Genomic DNA, 19,425 nt, shown 5'->3' on the forward strand with positions numbered 1-19,425 from the left:
GATTCAGGTAGGGGCGTGCATTGTTACGGCGGCGTAGCGTATCGTATTTACGCTACGCCGCCGTAAGTTCGAGAGGCAAGTGCTGTATTCACAAAGCACTTGCCTTGTAAGTTACGGCGGCGTAGCGTAAATGGGGCCGGTGTAAGCGCGCGTAATTCAAATGAGGATGAGGGGGCGTGTTTTATGTTAATTCTTGGTGACCCGACGTGATTGATGTTTTTCCCGAACGGCGCATGCGCCGTCCGTGGAATTTCCCAGTGTGCATTGCTCCAAAGTACGCCGCAAGGACGTCATTGATTTCGACGTGAACGTAAATTACGTCCAGCCCTATTCGCGAACGACTTACACAAACAACGTAAAAAACACAAACGAAGTAAAAAATTCAAAATTTAACGCGGCAACGACGTCCATACTTAACATTGCGTACGCCTCATAATAGCAGGAGCAACCTTACGCCGAAAAAGCCTAACGTAAACAATGTAAAAACATAGCGCCGGGCGTACGTAAATTTGTGAATCGGCGTATCTAGGTCATTTGCATATTCTACGCCGAAAACGACGGAAGCGCCACCTAGCGGCCAGCATAAATATGCACCCTAAGATATGACGGTGTAAGAGACTTACGCCAGTCGCATCTTAGGCTAATGTCGGCGTATCTTGCTTTCTGAATACAGAAAGAAGATACGCCGGCGCAGCTTTGAATTTACGCGGCGTATCTATAGATACGCCGGCGTAAATCAATGCTGAATCTAGCCCTATATCTACAACTCATGATACATTAGTGTGATGGTCAGTGGGAAGACTACTCCTCCTTATGCTTGTGGTCATTGAGAAGAATTACCCCCTTATACTGTAGATGGCTAAAAAGATCAATGGTGTCAGTGGGAAGCAGAAAATGCTCATTGCTCATGGACCCCCTAACAACCTCTGGAGGAACCCTAGGGTTCCATGGAACCTTGGTTGAGAAACCCTGCATTAGACATTCATACACATCAGATGTTAATTTATATCAGTATAGCACCAGGGGTAAATAGGGAGGGTAAAAGAGCCTTGGCTAATTGACAAATAATTTATGCAACCTAGAGTGAAGCCAAACCAAGAATGAACAAACTGATTGATGGAGCATCAATTAAAACCATTTTTTAGAGATATAATGTAGATCAGACTACACAAACACTCAATCTTACTTAGAAACCTCTAGAAAATTACCAATCTCAGATTTTGTCCACACAATACTTTTAATTTTAAAATTACATTTTATTTTGTTGTAAATATGTGAAGTATTTTCTTGATTGTTGATGAACTAAATAAAGCCTTTGAATTAACCTTTTACCTCATGCGCCACTTTTGTTGTATTATGCTGCGTACACACGACCGTATTTCATGTCATGGAAAAAAACAAAGTTTTTCGCAGCGTGATTCTTGTCAAGCCTGCCTTGCATACACACGATTGTGATAAAAAATGCTCAAGCAAAGCGCGGTGACTTACAACACGTACGACAGCACTATAAAGGGGAAGTTCCATTTGAATGGCGCCACCCTTTGGGCTGATTATGCAAATTTGCCTTCTCATAACTTGCTTCTGAACATGCGCGTTTTTTTCCCTGTCATTAAAGCCTACACACGACCGCTTTTCACAATGAGAAAAACGCTGACGTGAAAAACAACGAGAAAAAATAGAGCAGGTTCTAAATTTTTAATGGCCATTTTTCTCGTCGAGAAAAATGCTCTGGAGCCTACACACGATCGTTTTTAATGACCAATTAAAAAAATTGAATTTTTCTCTTTATGACAGGATGATTACTCTAAGGCCTCGTACACACGATAGGTTAACCAGAGGACAACGGTCTGATGGACCGTTTTCATCGGTCAAAACCAATCGTGTGTGGGCCCCATAGGTTATTTAACCATCGGTTAAAAAAAAGCCAACTTGGGGGCAGATCCACGTAGATTGGCGCTTCTCTCCGCCGGGCGTAGCGTATCTAACATACACTACGCCGCCGTAATTATTTTTTTTTGAATCCTCAAAGAATTTGCGCCGTAAGTTACGGTGGTGTAGTGTATCTTTGGCGGCGTAAGGGCGCGGAATTCAAATAGATGTGATGGGGGCGTGTTTTATGTAAATACGTCGTGACCTGACGTAAACAACGTTTTTTTTCCGTGGGGGTATCCCAGTGCGCATGCTCGAAATTAAACCGGAACCAGCCAATGCTTACGACGGTGACGTCATTCTATGCAAATCCCTATTCGCGAACGACTTACGCAAACAACGTAAAAAATTCAAAATTAGACGCGGGAACGACGGCCATACTTAACATTGAGTACGCCTCATAATAGCAGGGGTAACTATACGCCGGAAAAAGCCGAACGCAAACGACGTAAAAAAATTTGCCGGCCGGACATACGTTCGCGGATCGCCGTAACTAGCTAATTTACATACTCGACGCGGAATTCGACGGAAACGCCACCTAGCGGCAGGTGGAAAAAATACACCTAAGATCCGACGGCGTACTAAGACGTATGCCTGTCGTATCGATCCGCGATGCCGTTGTATCTTGTTTTGTAGGTACAAAACAAAGATACGACGCGGGAAATTTTAAATTACGCGGCGTATCAATAGATACGCCGGCGTAATTCTTTTGTGGACCTGCCCCTAGGTCAGCGTATGTCTGCTCTAGAGAATATGGCTGTGCACTGGCGGAGGCGGAATAGAGGAATATTTTTTTTTTTCCTCGTGGTTCTTTTTGGTTGGTTTGTTTTTGTTCTGTTTTTGTTTTTTGTTGTGCCTGCTTGATAAATAGAAAGGACGATGATTATCTATACAGTCAGTATATCTAGAAACGAAAAAATTTTGGAACTGAAATGCTCTGTAAATTCCTTCTATTGCAGAATCAATTTGAGATATGTTATATATGTGATACGTATGCAATTGAAGTATGTTTGTTTGTATAAAATCGATTAAAAAACAATAAAATATAGAATAAAAAAAATAAAAAAAGAGCCAACCTGCTTCAAATTTTAACCAAAAAAAATCCATGCATGCTCAGAATCAAGTCGACGCATGCTTGGAAGCATTGAACTTAGTTTTTTTTAGCACGTCGTTGTGTTTTACGTCACCGCGTTCTGACACAATCGTTTTTTTAACCAATGGTGTGTAGGCGCGATGGACCATCAGTCAGCCTCATCGGTTAACCGATGAGAACGGTGACCGGTCATGTGTACAGGGCATCAGGCTCTCATTTTTTCATGTTGAACAAAAAAAGTAAATTCCCCCATTCACACACTCAATGTGGATGGGGCAATCCTTCCCGCTAAGGTATTGTATTCTGACAGCGAGGAGCCTTCTCCACCATCAGAATATAATAATCAGTGTTGCCGACCATGGGCGTCCGCATGGTGGGGCAAGGGGGGAGGTGTCCTCCTGGAGCAAGCGGACACTCAGGGCCGATTCTGGGTGGTTGCCCAGGGTGCACAATGCTCAAGTGTCGCAAGCTGCCGCAAAGGAGGGGGGCACCGAAGCTGTGGCAGTCACTTACTGTTGCATTCAGCAGCAGCGGCACCGCTCCAAGGTTCTCTCTAGGTTCTCCTTTTGCACAATCCGCTGGCCTCTCTTCTGCCCGCTGCACTGGTTGCTAGACTCACCTTCTGCCTGGTGTTAAGCAACCATGAGGCCGAGGTGAGTCCCCAGCATTCAGAGCAAAGGAGGAACTTCTTCCTTCTTGGCGTCTGGTCAATTTTGGCTCCATCCACCTCCTCCATCTTCTCCAGGCAGCACGGCAGAGTCTGAGGGAAGGAAAGGAGCACGCCTGAAGAGCTGAGTATGAACTGTCCACATGCACCAGCACCTGCCAGTGGGGTAGATATACAGGAGATATCATTGCTAACCTTCTAAAAATGCTCTTTAACTTGCTGTAATGCTGACCCATGGGTCTGAAAGCTTTCTAAGCCAGAGCCTGTATGCACATCAGAAAAGTTTAAGGAAAGTAACAAATTCTTATCTGCATTCCTCCTCTTGGTTAATGAATATAAATATTGGAACAACAGAGCCATGGTGCTGTAATTTTCAGACAGCAAAGTCAGCAATGGAAACCTCTGTAAACATGAAAACAGATTATAAATGCTAATCAGACAATGACAGCTTGATCCTTCTATTAAGCTTTTGCATCAGGTTTCTCAAACGCTTTTTGTGAAAATGACTAGGCCCCTCATATTCATGACATTGTCAATAAGGGGCGGAGCATGGGTGACCTTAAAATTATGCCCCCCCCCCTCCCAAAAAAAAATGGCTGCACTGATCATTTGGAAAAAATTGTTTGCATACAAGTCCACTGATAGATTGACTTGTGTACAACAAGCCCGCCCATAGGGGATGGAAATTTGTCTGGATCCACTGACAGAACACAATGGCACAGCAGGAGTGATTCCCTCATCCACCTTGAATGTGTGGATGGGAGAATCACAAAAAAAATTTGTTCAACACACTGGTAAAAAAAAAAAAAAAAAAGATAATGTATTTAATGCCTTAGCGATAGTTCTCTTGCATTTATCTTTTATATCTCCTGCAGTCTCCATGGTCGATTCCCTACAACCTCTGACTGAAACCTGCACCACCATTTAAAAAAAAAAACTTACTGGTCACCAGGTTCTTCTTCCTTGATGTGTGATAGCCAACCAGCGACATCTATAACTAATCTTGTGCATGCAATGCATGAGACCTAGCACAGCTTAAAGGAGTTGTATGGGTTCGGGTTTAAAAAATAAAATAACAAACATGTCATACTTACCTCCACTGTGCAGTTTATTTTGCACAGAGTGGCCTCGATCCTGGTCTTCTTGGGTCCCTCGGCGGCTGTCTCGGCTCCTCCCCGCAAGCGCTAACCCCCTTCATGGGAAGCTCTCTCCCAAGGGGGTTAGCTTGCGGGCACGCTCCCGTGATACAGCCGGTGGCTATAGCCACCAACTGTATCACTCGGTCCCACCCCCGGCACGCAGCGTCATTGGATGTGATTGACAGCAGTGCTAGCCAATGGCTGCGCTGCTATCCATCTTTAATGACGAGCCGCCTCAAGCAGGGGGAAACCATCGCAGGAACAAGCTCAGGAGTTTCGTGGCTTAGGTAAGTAAAACGGGGGGGTCGTCCGAGATTGCAAGGTGTTTTCTCACCTTAATGCATAGGATTAAAAAACACAAAGCTTTACAACCCCTTTAATATGCTCAATAGGAAGCTGCACCAGATCTCGCACGGGTCATGAGAAAGATCAGATGTAATAGGAATAAAAGTGACACATTATTTTTTTTTTTTTTAAAGAACAGTGAAAAATAAAACATAAAATAAATAATATATTTTTTTTTAAATGCGCCCCGTCCCGCCGAGCTCACGTGCAGAAGCAAACGCATACGTGAGCAGCGCTTACATATGAAAACGGTGTTCAAACTACACATGTATTGTCTTATTTTTTTATGAACATTTTTATTTTAAGTGTGCTTGTAAGACTGCTGCGGTGTGACAAAAAGTATTGCAACGACCGCCATTTTATTCTCTAGGGTGTTCGGAAAAAATATATAATGTGTTCTAAGTAATTTTCTAGCAAAAAAAAAAAAATTGTTAACTTGTAAACACCAAATCTCAGAAAGAGGCTCGGTCCTTAAGTGGTTAATAAGGGTCACCTGTTTGACACATGTTTTTTTAACAGACTGAATGACCTCACTAATTGAATTCCACACTTGTATTATTTTGAACACCCCCCCTTTCAACTAATGATTCAATTACACAGAATCAACAGCATGCATGTCAGGTCTGATGGCCAAAAACAGTTACTGGTCTGGTTAGTGATGTTGGTAGGGTTGCCACCTCATCCCTTTAAACCCGAACACATATTAATTACACAGGTTCTGAGGCTAATTAAATGCAGATAAGACAAGTGAGTTTAATTACCACCTTAATCAGCCTCATAATTAGTGTTGAGCAGAATATGCCATATTCGATTTCGCGATATATCTCGAATATATATTCGAATATTCGAGATATATTCGCTAAATTCGAATATTCGTGATATTTTATCGAAATTAATTGAATGCGATTTTTCGCTATTGCGAATGCGAAAATAATTGCGATTTTTTTAATAACTGCGGTAGGAGCGCTCTGATTGGCTTAGAATATTCGTGATATTTTATCGAAATATCGCAACATGCGAATGCGATATTTATTGCGCAATTTCGAGATATGCTGGAGGAGCGCTCTGATTGGCTCAGAATATTCGTGATATTTTATCGAAATATCGCAACATGCGAATGCGATATTTATTGCGCAATTTCGAGATATGCTGGAGGAGCGCTCTGATTGGCTCAGAATATTCGTGATATTTTATCGAAATATCGCAACATGCGAATGCGATATTTATTGCGCAATTTCGAGATATGCTGGAGGAGCGCTCTGATTGGCTCAGAATATTCGTGATATTTTATCGAAATATCGCAACATGCGAATGCGATATTTATTGCGCAATTTCGAGATATGCTGGAGGAGCGCTCTGATTGGCTCAGAATATTCCTGATATTTTATCGAAATATCGCAACATGCGAATGCGAAATTTATTGCAGATATTTCGAAAACTGCTGTAGCAGCACTCTGAAATCGAATATGTATGATATTTTAACCAAAATACATATTGCGATTGCGATTTTTCGATCGCGCATGCGCAATTGCGCGAACAACACGCGACCATTTCCTGGAGCCTTGCCAGTTTCCCAATATTACAGCAACATGGTGGGAAGCAATTTCACAAAGTCTGAGGAAAAGTTGCTGATTTGTGTAAGTATTTTGACCACTGTTATTTCATCATCTTCAACTGCATTTAAGTCTAGTTTAAAAGTTAGTATATATGATCAGATATTAGTATTTAACCAAAAATGTGTCTCCTGCTTTTACAAAACTACAAGTCCCAGCATGCCTGGACAGCTGCAGACACCCTGGTTGGCAAATGTGTATTTAGGCACTTTTCCTTGTTATTTAGCATAATGAATTTAAAATTTTTTTGGACATAGGACGTATGCGAACGTCCTGACTTCAGTGTCCTCAAGGCCCAAGGACGTTCGAATACATATTGCCCTTTAGATGTTGCAGAACTACAACTTCCAGCATGCCTGGGAATGCTGGCACTTCTAGTATTGTAAGTTCTGCAGGCCCACATTTTTCAGGCCTTTATGCACGGGTCTCTAAACTGTGGCACCCTAGATGCAGCAAAAGTAAAATTCTTAGCATGCACTGAAAGACCGTGGCTGATGGGAGTAGTAGTTTTGCAACAGCTGGAGGTGGACTGGTCTTGAAACCCAGAGTTAGGTAACAAACCCGTAGTGTTTTGCAACCATTCTGCCTCCAGCTGGTTATTTTCTGTTGAAAAGCCTGTGGCGTGCAAAACACAACCCAAAAACTCCACCCGGTGCAAGGAAAAATTTGCACACACCTAAAGAGTGACATCACAAAAAACTGCGACGGTTGCATACGTCAGTGGTCCTCCGAAAAGGTCCCGTCTCTGACCCCCCGGGGCGTTAGGCTCCTAGGCTCCTGACAGGGAAAAGAGTTACTGTGGTCCATACAGCCGAAGCCATATGGACCCATCTCGGTCCAAGCAGCGCAATCAACACGCGAACAACACGCGACCATTTCCTGGAGCCTTGCCAGTTTCCAACTTATGATCGCAGCGCAATCACACAGCAACATGGTTGGAAGCAATTTCACTAAGTCTGAGGAAAAGTTGCTGATTTGTGTAAGTATTTTGACCACTGTTATTTCATCATCTTCAACTGCATTTAAGTCTAGTTTAAAAGTTAGTATATATGATCAGATATTAGTATTTAACCAAAAATGTGTCTCCTGCTTTTACAAAACTACAAGTCCCAGCCCAGCCCAGCATTTAAGTCTAGTTTAAAAGTTAGTATATATGATCATATATTAGTATTTCACAAAAAATGTGTCTCCTGCTTTTACAAAACTACAAGTCCCAGCATGCCTGGACAGCTGCAGACACCCTGGTTGGCAAATGTGTATTTAGGCACTTTTCCTTGTTATTTAGCATAATGAATTTAAAATTTTTTTGGACATAGGACGTATGCGAACGTCCTGACTTCAGTGTCCTCAAGGCCCAAGGACGTTCGAATACATATTGCCCTTTAGATGTTGCAGAACTACAACTTCCAGCATGCCTGGGAATGCTGGCACTTCTAGTATTGTAAGTTCTGCAGGCCCCCATTTTTCAGGCCTTTATGCACGGGTCTCTAAACTGTGGCACCCTAAATGCAGCAAAAGTAAAATTCTTAGCATGCACTGACAGACCGTGGCTGATGGGAGTAGTAGTTTTGCAACAGCTGGAGGTGGACTGGTCTTGAAACCCAGAGTTAAGTAACAAACACGTAGTGTTTTGCAACCATTCTGCCTCCAGCTGTTTTTTTCCTGTTGAAAAGCCTGTGGCGTGCAAAACACAACCCAAAAACTCCACCCGGATGCAGTGAAAAATGTGCACACACCTAAAGAGTGACATCACAAAAAACTGCGACTGGTACATACGTCAGTGGTCCTCCGAAAAAGGTCCCGTCTCTGACCCCCCGGGGCGTTAGGCTCCTGACAGGGAAAAGAGTTAGCAACGCATATCTCCCCTATACGTGTATCCTGTGTTGTTAATAATATATTCATAATTATGCAAATGATAATGGCTGCTATATTTATGCAAAAAAGGTGGCGACCGAAATGGCAGGATATAAAATCTTTCATGTTACCCCTGTCATTGATTAATAAGGCGAGAATGCTTCCAATTGTTGAATAGCATACATTTACGTCATATATCCATAAGGCTGTCAACAGAAGTATTACAATATACTTTGTTCTTCATCTTGCAGAAGTTCCTGGAAACAGGATACGATGACCTGCGGCGGCAGCCACAGAAAAGGGCTGTGGTCAGCGCCCTAATCGCTGACTTTGGCGGCCATCATGACCACAAGGCCATTGTTAAGAAGTGGTCTGATCTAAAGAGGCGCCAAATGGGTAATGTCAGACGTCTTCGGGCTAAATATCATCCAGGTAAGTTATTGTTGACAGTTATGTTTTTTTTTAAAAAAGTGTATTTTGTGCGTGAACTCGAAAGAGAGAGGAGCCGGCCTGCAGGAGTTGGGAGGCCTCCCCCAGAGGCAATCTGCCACCTTTCTCCATGCCCCGGTTGGCAATGGCGGGTGTGAGGGGGTCCTCCCAACCCAACCTCGCATAGCACACCCACCAGTGGCGGGGCTGAGACCACCAAACTCAATTCACAGGTAGCCGAGAGCGGGATCCGAACCCCTAGCTGCAGAGGTGAATCAGTTGTCAGTGCAGTGGCAATCGCGTGGAGCCACCGCAGCTCCTTTGGTGACAGTTATGTAAGGTCATATGTAATTCATGTAAGGTCAGATGTTGTTAACCAAGATGCCATGTTGTGCTAACATATATCACCACCGGCCAAGGTATTCATAGTACTGTTGAAAAAAGACATGGGGCAGCAGACAGGAACACAGAAGTTATGTGGGAACATAATTTTCCCATTGCTTTGCATGGGACTTTAAAGAAAAACCCCGACCATGGCAAGTGGGGGTGGGTAAGGTTTAAACCACCTATCCTATGTTTGTGGCTGACATATAAGTAACCTGTGTGCCAAGTTTCATATAAATATCTTTAGCCGTTTGTACGTGATGCTGGAACATACATACATACATACATACATACATACATTTATGCACACACACACGTTGAGTTTTATATATATAGATTACCACTAAATTCCTGTGTTAGGAGTGGGGTTGTTATAGTAATCCCGTGTGCTCCATCAGGCCCTTTTTTTAACATGAGATGGTCTGAACAAAACAAAGGAGACAAAAACAGCTCATTTTAACATGGTTGCATCCCAGCTCACGCTCAGTCCCCTGTAGTGCCCACAAGACCCTTTAATATAACATTGTCCCATTGGTTAACTGTCTATATAAATCAATTTGTATTCATATACAATACAGCACAGTACACAGAATTTGCATACGTCATTAGAAAACATTTTTATAATATATGAACATTGTGTTATTATAGGAGCTCCAATGCCAGTTGTCCGCGCCAAGCGCAGAAGGCGCCAGGCCGATGAGGAGGAGGAGGAGGATGCGGCAGAGGAGGATGCGGCAGAGGAGGACATGGATGAGGAGGAGCAGCCAGGGCCCTCCCACTCCCCAACCCCAGCTCCTGTTGAGGAGCAAGCTGAGGAGCTTCCCCCCCCCACCACCCCAACTTCTCAAGCAGAAGAGCAGGAGGAAGAGAGCGGTCCTGTGAGCCTCATTCAGGAAGGTAAATATGTGCACAATGATTAATAACATTTCAACAACAAAATGTAGATATAAAAATGGACAACATATAAAGCGCACCTGTCAGATTGTAGAACCATAATATGGTATTGATGCTAGAAGTATACAGGTAGTGCATAATTATTAGTCAAGTTGTATTTTTTGAGGATTCATTTTATTATTGAACAACAACCATGTTCTCAATGAACCCCAAAAACTCATTAATATCAAAGCTGAATTTTTTTGGAAGTAGTTTTTAGTTTGTTTTTAGTGTTAGTTATTTTCGGGGGATATCTGTGTGTGCAGGTGACTACTATTACTGTGCAGAATTATTAGGCAACTTAACCAAAAAATAAATAGATAGCCATTTCAATGATTTATTTTTAACAGTGAAACCAATATAACATCTCAACATTCACAAATACACATTTCTGACATTTAAAAACAAAACAAAAACAAATCAGTGACCAATATAGCCACCTTTCTTTGCAAGGACACTCAAAAGCCTGACATCCATGGATTCTGTCAGTGTTTTGATCTGTTCACCATCAACATTGCGTGCAGCAGCAACCACAGCCTGCCAGACACTGTTCAGAGAGGTGTACTGTTTTCCCTCCTTGTAAATCCCACATTTGATGATGGACCACAGGTTCTCAATGGGGTTCAGATCAGGTGAACAAGGAGGCCATGTCATTACTTTTTTTTATTTAATACCCTTTCTTGCCAGCCACGCTGTGGAGTACTTTGACACGTGTGATGGAGCATTGTCCTGCATGAAAATCATGTTTTTCTTGAAGGATGGTGACTTTTTCCTGTACCACTGCTTGAAGAAGGTCTCTTCCATAATCTGGCAGTAGGACTGGGAGTTGAGCTTGACTCCATCCTCAATCCGAAAAGGCCCCACAAGCTCATCTTTGATGATACCAGCCCAAACCAGTACTCCACCACCACCTTGCTGGCGTCTGAGTCGGACTGGAGCTCCCTGCCCTTTACCAATCCAGCCACGGGCTCTTCCATCTGGCCCATCAAGACTCACTCTCATTTCAGCAGTCCATAAAACCTTAGAAAAATCTTTCTTGAGATATTTATTGGCACAGTCTTGACGTTGCAGCTTGTGTGTCTTGTTCAGTGGTCATCGTCTTTCAGCCTTTCTTACCTTGGCCATGTCTCTGGGTATTGCACACCTTGTGCTTTTGGGCACCCCAGTGATGTTGCAGCTCTGAAATATGGCCAATCTTGTGGCAAGTGGCATCTTGGCAGCTGCACGCTTAACTTTTCTCAGTTCATGGGCAGTTATTTTGCACCTTTGTTTTTCCACACGCTTCTTTTGTTTGATGATCACGCTTCAGAAGCTTTGCAACTTTAAGAGTGCTGCATCCCTCTGCTAGATATCTCTCTATTTTGGACTTTTCAGAGTCTGTCAAATCCTTCTTTTGGCCAATTTTGCCAAAGAAAAGGAAATTGACTAATAATTATGCACACCTGATATAGAGTGTTGATGTCATTAGACCACACACCTTCTCATTACAGAGATGTACATTACCTAATATGCCTAATCTGTAGTAGGCTTTCGAGCCTATACAGCTTGGAGTAAGACAACATGCATAAAGAGGATGATGTGGTCCAAATACTCATTTGCCTAATAATTCTGCACTCCCGGGATGTGTTAGACACATAACAAGTGTATACACAGGATAATGATTGATTAATAAGCAAAAAAAAATATTTATTTATTTGGTAACGTTATTTGAAATCCAAATGTTTTTTTATTATATCCTAAAAGCATCAAGAGATCTGAAGAGGCAAAATATACTCATTGAAAAGACGCACCAGAAGATCCTTCAGAACCAGCGTAAGATGAGCTACCTCAACCAACAAAATGCTCTGCTAGAGCAGCAGCTATCGGGTCAGATTGCGGAAATGCACCGCATTCAAAAACGGATTGAGAGCTATATTTAAATTTATTTTTGTATTAAAAAAACTTATTTTTTGGAAATGTTTCATTTCTTTTTGAGATAGAGTTGTAGGTTTTTCAACACATCTAACTTCACATCAAACAAATCAACATCAACACATTTAACTTCATAATAAGCAAAAACATTTTATACTATTATTTTATTTAACATTAACCTAGGACAAACTAAAGCACACGACACAGACACGACGAACACAAAATAAACTGTTGAAAAATGAACATAACAAAAGCAACAATATATATATATATATATACAAAGAGAGAGAGAGGGAGAGCAAGAAAGAGAGAGAATGCAGATGAGCTCTTGCAGTCAGCCCAATGGTTGCAGTATAAATGCCGCAAAACAGGGTTTAACATAAGGTTCATTGTTATAGTTACACTTGCTGTTTAGATCCGGTCTGGTAGTCCGGTCTGGTAGCTTGTAGCGGAGGCTGTTGGTGGATCCGCTGTGCCAGAAAGGTCATGAAGCTTTACTCAGCATGGAGGCAGCAGCAGGAGTATTAAAATATAATATAACTAGACAATGCATTTCCTGAGGAAAATGCGAGTGGGAATGCTGAATAGCTTAATTGGTGAGCCCCTTGCCAAAGACATTCACCATAACCACTACACTATCTTTAGGACACACAGCTTCTTTCTCTATCTGCAAAGTATAGAGTATGCTGACTTCCTGGTCGCCCCTCCCCCCTCAATAGGTTTCCCCTCCCCCCCAGGTCAGTGAGGAGGAATATTGCACTGAGGTCAGGAAAGTTATTTATGGAAAGAAATAACATTACAAACGCTTTTAATTCACAGATCTAATACATGATTTAAGCCTCCAAACAAAGCTTAATAAATCCTCAAACGTACATGCAATTGATACAACGACTACACCGTTTGAAATACACGGCCCTTGTAAACGCATCGATATGAAATTTATGTAGATAAACTTAAAAATGTGGCCATTTCTGCGATTTAGAAAAGAGCGTCTTTGTGAGTTCTGCAGCAACATTTTTTAGATAATTTCACATGAGAGTCTATGAGACATAATTTCTGGCTGTTGCTCCAATAATTAAAACTAAAATACGTATCGCAGAATTGGTCACATTGCCATAAACCAGACAAGCATAGCTACGTTTTGATCTAAAAATTGTGTATGAAAAGTAGATCTTGTGGGCGTGAGACCAATTTGTTTCCCCTTTTTGTAAAGATATTTTTAATTACAAAGATCTCCAATGTTAAGGTCACATGACAGACTCTAAATCCCCTCCATAGGATTACATTATAACCTATTGCATTTTTGTGAAAAATTCGCAAAACGTAAATTGCGTTTTCACCAAAAAATTGTAAACGATAACGATCTGAAAAGTCATAGCCGGATAGCTAAATATTTTGTGACCGCTTTAAAGTTTTTTCAGTGTCTGTAAGTGAAAGTATGAAGTAGCTGAAACTTTTGGCATGGCATGTGAATTCAAAGGGGAAAAGGATGTTCTCATTGACTTCAATGTTTAAAAAAAGGGTCTAAAAGCTTAAAATTTATAAAAGTGTAAAAAGTAGAAAAAAACTTGAAGAAGTCCCATCATTAGCTGAACGAGACGAACATTTTTACAGTTGAATGGTCTCAATAGCTGAAAGTATGCCGAAGTTACGCAGAACCAAAAAACTTAAGGAATAATAAGATTACTAAATTTACGGATATCAATACTGGAAATGTTTATTAAAGCATTCACACTAATTAAGATTAATACATTTACGGGTATCCATACTAGGAATGCTTATTAAAGCATTCCCACTAAGTATCACACAGGCATGATTTACAAGCAGTAGTGGTAATAGTAATACATAGCATAAAAACACTTGGGGAATACTTTACAGCATCAGTAGTGGTCATAGTAGTCAATAGTGTACCAAAAAATTGGGACACAGGTGTCTTGACTGAGCTGTAATAGTAGTAGTAGACATTGACAATACAGTGTCAAATCACTCGGGCAAGAGGTGCCATGATGAACAGCAGTCTTAATAAGAGTATATAGGGTGTGAAATAACTGCTGACATAGGTGTCTTGACTGGGCAGCAGAAGCAGCAGTAGTAGTATTAACAGTAGTAGTTGATACAGAGTCATATCACATGGGCAGGAGGTGCCATCATGAACAGCAGTAGGAATAGGAGTATATAGAGTGTCAAATAACTGCTGACATAGGTGTCTTGACTGGGCAGCAGCAGCAGAAGCAGCAGTAGTATTAACAGTAGTAGTTGATACAGAGTCATATCACATGGGCAGGAGGTGCCATCATGAACAGCAGTAGGAATAGGAGTATATAGAGTGTCAAATAACTGCTGACATAGGTGTATTGACTGGGCAGCAGCAGCAGAAGCAGCAGTAGTATTAACAGTAGTAGTTGATACAGAGTCATATCACATGGGCAGGAGGTGCCATGATGAACAGCAGTAGGAATAGGAGTATATAGAGTGTCAAATAACTGCTGACATAGGTGTCTTGACTGGGCAGCAGCAGCAGAAGCAGCAGTAGTATTAACAGTAGTAGTTGATACAGAGTCATATCACATGGGCAGGAGGTGCCATCATGAACAGCAGTAGGAATAGGAGTATATAGAGTGTCAAATAACTGCTGACATAGGTGTATTGACTGGGCAGCAGCAGCAGAAGCAGCAGTAGTATTAACAGTAGTAGTTGATACAGAGTCATATCACATGGGCAGGAGGTGCCATGATGAACAGCAGTAGGAATAGGAGTATATAGAGTGTCAAATAACTGCTGACATAGGTGTCTTGACTGGGCAGCAGCAGCAGAAGCAGCAGTAGTATTAACAGTAGTAGTTGATACAGAGTCATATCACATGGGCAGGAGGTGCCATCATGAACAGCAGTAGGAATAGGAGTATATAGAGTGTCAAATAACTGCTGACATAGGTGTATTGACTGGGCAGCAGCAGCAGAAGCAGCAGTAGTATTAACAGTAGTAGTTGATACAGAGTCATATCACATGGGCAGGAGGTGCCATGATGAACAGCAGTAGGAATAGGAGTATATAGAGTGTCAAATAACTGCTGACATAGGTGTCTTGACTGGGCAGCAGCAGCAGAAGCAGCAGTAGTATTAACAGTAGTAGTTGATACAGAGTCATATCACATGGGCAGGAGGTGCCATCATGAACAGCAGTAGGAATAGGAGTATATAGAGTGTCAAATAACTGCTGACATAGGTGTATTGACTGGGCAGCAGCAGCAGAAGCAGCAGTAGTATTAACAGTAGTAGTTGATACAGAGTCATATCACATGGGCAGGAGGTGCCATGATGAACAGCAGTAGGAATAGGAGTATATAGAGTGTCAAATAACTGCTGACATAGGTGTATTGACTGGGCAGCAGCAGCAGAAGCAGCAGTAGTATTAACAGTAGTAGTTGATACAGAGTCATATCACATGGGCAGGAGGTGCCATCATGAACAGCAGTAGGAATAGGAGTATATAGAGTGTCAAATAACTGCTGACATAGGTGTATTGACTGGGCAGCAGCAGCAGAAGCAGCAGTAGTATTAACAGTAGTAGTTGATACAGAGTCATATCACATGGGCAGGAGGTGCCATCATGAACAGCAGTAGGAATAGGAGTATATAGAGTGTCAAATAACTGCTGACATAGGTGTATTGACTGGGCAGCAGCAGCAGAAGCAGCAGTAGTATTAACAGTAGTAGTTGATACAGAGTCATATCACATGGGCAGGAGGTGCCATCATGAACAGCAGTAGGAATAGGAGTATATAGAGTGTCAAATAACTGCTGACATAGGTGTATTGACTGGGCAGCAGCAGCAGAAGCAGCAGTAGTATTAACAGTAGTAGTTGATACAGAGTCATATCACATGGGCAGGAGGTGCCATCATGAACAGCAGTAGGAATAGGAGTATATAGAGTGTCAAATAACTGCTGACATAGGTGTATTGACTGGGCAGCAGCAGCAGAAGCAGCAGTAGTATTAACAGTAGTAGTTGATACAGAGTCATATCACATGGGCAGGAGGTGCCATCATGAACAGCAGTAGGAATAGGAGTATATAGAGTGTCAAATAACTGCTGACATAGGTGTATTGACTGGGCAGCAGCAGCAGAAGCAGCAGTAGTATTAACAGTAGTAGTTGATACAGAGTCATATCACATGGGCAGGAGGTGCCATCATGAACAGCAGTAGGAATAGGAGTATATAGAGTGTCAAATAACTGCTGACATAGGTGTATTGACTGGGCAGCAGCAGCAGAAGCAGCAGTAATATTAACAGTAGTAGTTGATACAGAGTCATATCACATGGGCAGGAGGTGCCATCATGAACAGCAGTAGGAATAGGAGTATATAGAGTGTCAAATAACTGCTGACATAGGTGTCTTGACTGGGCAGCAGCAGCAGCAGAAGCAGCAGCAGTAGTATTAACAGTAGTAGTTGATACAGAGTCATATCACATGGGCAGGAGGTGCCATGATGAACAGCAGTAGGAATAGGAGTATATAGAGTGTCAAATAACTGCTGACATAGGTGTCTTGACTGGGCAGCAGCAGCAGAAGCAGCAGTAGTATTAACAGTAGTAGTTGATACAGAGTCATATCACATGGGCAGGAGGTGCCATCATGAACAGCAGTAGGAATAGGAGTATATAGAGTGTCAAATAACTGCTGACATAGGTGTATTGACTGGGCAGCAGCAGCAGAAGCAGCAGTAGTATTAACAGTAGTAGTTGATACAGAGTCATATCACATGGGCAGGAGGTGCCATCATGAACAGCAGTAGGAATAGGAGTATATAGAGTGTCAAATAACTGCTGACATAGGTGTCTTGACTGGGCAGCAGCAGCAGAAGCAGCAGTAGTATTAACAGTAGTAGTTGATACAGAGTCATATCACATGGGCAGGAGGTGCCATGATGAACAGCAGTAGGAATAGGAGTATATAGAGTGTCAAATAACTGCTGACATAGGTGTCTTGACTGGGCAGCAGCAGCAGAAGCAGCAGTAGTATTAACAGTAGTAGTTGATACAGAGTCATATCACATGGGCAGGAGGTGCCATCATGAACAGCAGTAGGAATAGGAGTATATAGAGTGTCAAATAACTGCTGACATAGGTGTCTTGACTGGGCAGCAGCAGCAGAAGCAGCAGTAGTATTAACAGTAGTAGTTGATACAGAGTCATATCACATGGGCAGGAGGTGCCATCATGAACAGCAGTAGGAATAGGAGTATATAGAGTGTCAAATAACTGCTGACATAGGTGTCTTGACTGGGCAGCAGCAGCAGCAGAAGCAGCAGTAGTAGTATTAACAGTAGTAGTTGATACAGAGTCATATCACATGGGCAGGAGTTGCCATGATGTACAGCAGTCTTAATAAGAGTATATAGGGTGTGAAATAACTGCTGACATAATTGTCTTGACTGATCCAAAGGAGTCATGGGAGAAAATCATGTGGTCAGATGAGACTATAATATAATTTTTTGATCATAATTTCACTAACCGTGTTCGGAGGAAGAATAATGATGAGTACCATGCCAAGAACGCCATCCCTAATGTGAAGCATGGGGGTGGTAGCATCATGCTTTGGTGGTGTTTTTCTGCACATGGGACAGGGTGACTGCACTGTATTAAGGAGAGGATGACCGGGGCCATGTATTGCAAGATTTTGGGCAACAACCTCCTTCCCTGAGTTAGAGCTTTGAAGATGGGTCGAGGCTGGGTCTTCCAACATGAGAATGACCCAAAGCACACAGCCAGGATAACCAAGGATTGGCTCTGTAAGGAGCATATCAAGGTTCTGGCGTGGCCTAGCCAGTCTCCAGACCTAAACCCAATAGAGAATCTTTGGAGGGAGCTCAAACTCCGTGTTTCTCAGCGATAGCCCAGAAACATGACTGATGTAGAGAAGATCTGTGTGGAGGAGTGGGCCAAAATCCCTCCTCCAGTGTGTGCAAAGCTGGTGTAAAACTACAAGAAATGTTTGACCGCTGTAATTGCAAAGAAAGCCTACTGTACCAAATATTAACATTGATTTTCTCTGATGTTGAAATAGTTATATTCAGCACTGTAAATACATCAGGTCCGGGGCTTCATCAGGGAATGCATGGCAAGGGACCCTTCAGCGCCCTGAACCGACGACGGGTGCCAGAAAGTCACCGCCGATCCAGGACTCATTCATCTTTATGAATGTGAGTCTGTCCACGGACTCTGTGGACAGACGGGTCCTCTTGTCCGTGACCACCCCACCTGCCGCGCTGAATGTCCGCTCAGATAGTACGCTGGAGGGGGGGCAAGACAATAACTCCAGCGCATACTGAGCGAGCTCGCGGCAGGTGTCCAATCTGGCAACCCAGTACTCCATGGGGTCGTCGGTGCTCATACTGTCAGAAGCACCGACGGACGCCATGTAGTCTGCCACCATGTGGGCCAGCCGCTGGTGGTGACTGCTGCTGCTGCTGCTGGTGGTGGTACTGGGTCGCTCGGTTTGGAAGAACATCCTCATCTCTTCCATTAGGTCCCCTGCTCGGCTGCAGCTGGGTGCAGCCACCTGCTGGGTGAGATGAGGGGGGACAACTGGAGGCCGGGGAGTTGCCTGCTCCAACCGTCTGACAATGGCTGCCTGCAGTTCCTCCATCCGGTGCTGCCTCCGGCTGGCTGGGATGAACTGCTCCAGTTTCCCCTTGCACCTGGGATCCAAAAGGGTGGCCATCCAGAAATCATCCCTCGTCTTGATGGTCTTAACCCGGGGGTCCCTCCTGAGGCATCTGAGCATGTGGGCAGCCATGGGGAAGAGCACAGCCCGCTGTGACTCCTCAATGCTGGCCAGGTGAATGAGGTGCGACTCTTCTTCCCTGAGGCGCTGCTGGTCAAACTCAGACATGCCCAACCCCCGGACTATCGGTGCCCCCAACACCGGCTCTCCCTCCTGACCAGGCCCTGACTCCGGGACGACACCAGCAACCACCTCCTCCTCCTCTTCATCATCATCCTCCTCCTCCTCCTCCTCCTCCTGGTCCTGGCCCTGGTCTCGGTGGAGCATTGCTGACTCCTCCTGCTCCACCAAGGCACTCTCCCCAGCCTCGAGCAGGCGATCTAGTGTCCTCTCCAGCATG

General features: G+C 43.2%; 1 protein-coding gene across 1 annotated transcript in view; it reads left to right on the plus strand.

Moving 5' to 3' along the window:
- Window positions 1-5,802: 5,802 nt before the first annotated feature.
- Window positions 5,803-19,425, plus strand: part of LRRC39 (leucine rich repeat containing 39) — a 54,787-nt gene continuing 41,164 nt past the window's right edge. The window contains exon 1 of the mRNA XM_040359950.1: window positions 5,803-5,824. The gene's annotated coding sequence lies outside the window, so the exon portion shown is untranslated. The remainder of the gene's footprint in view (window positions 5,825-19,425) is intronic.

This window comes from Rana temporaria, chromosome 7, assembly GCF_905171775.1.
Source record: "Rana temporaria chromosome 7, aRanTem1.1, whole genome shotgun sequence".
NCBI classification, from domain to species: Eukaryota; Metazoa; Chordata; class Amphibia; order Anura; family Ranidae; genus Rana; species Rana temporaria.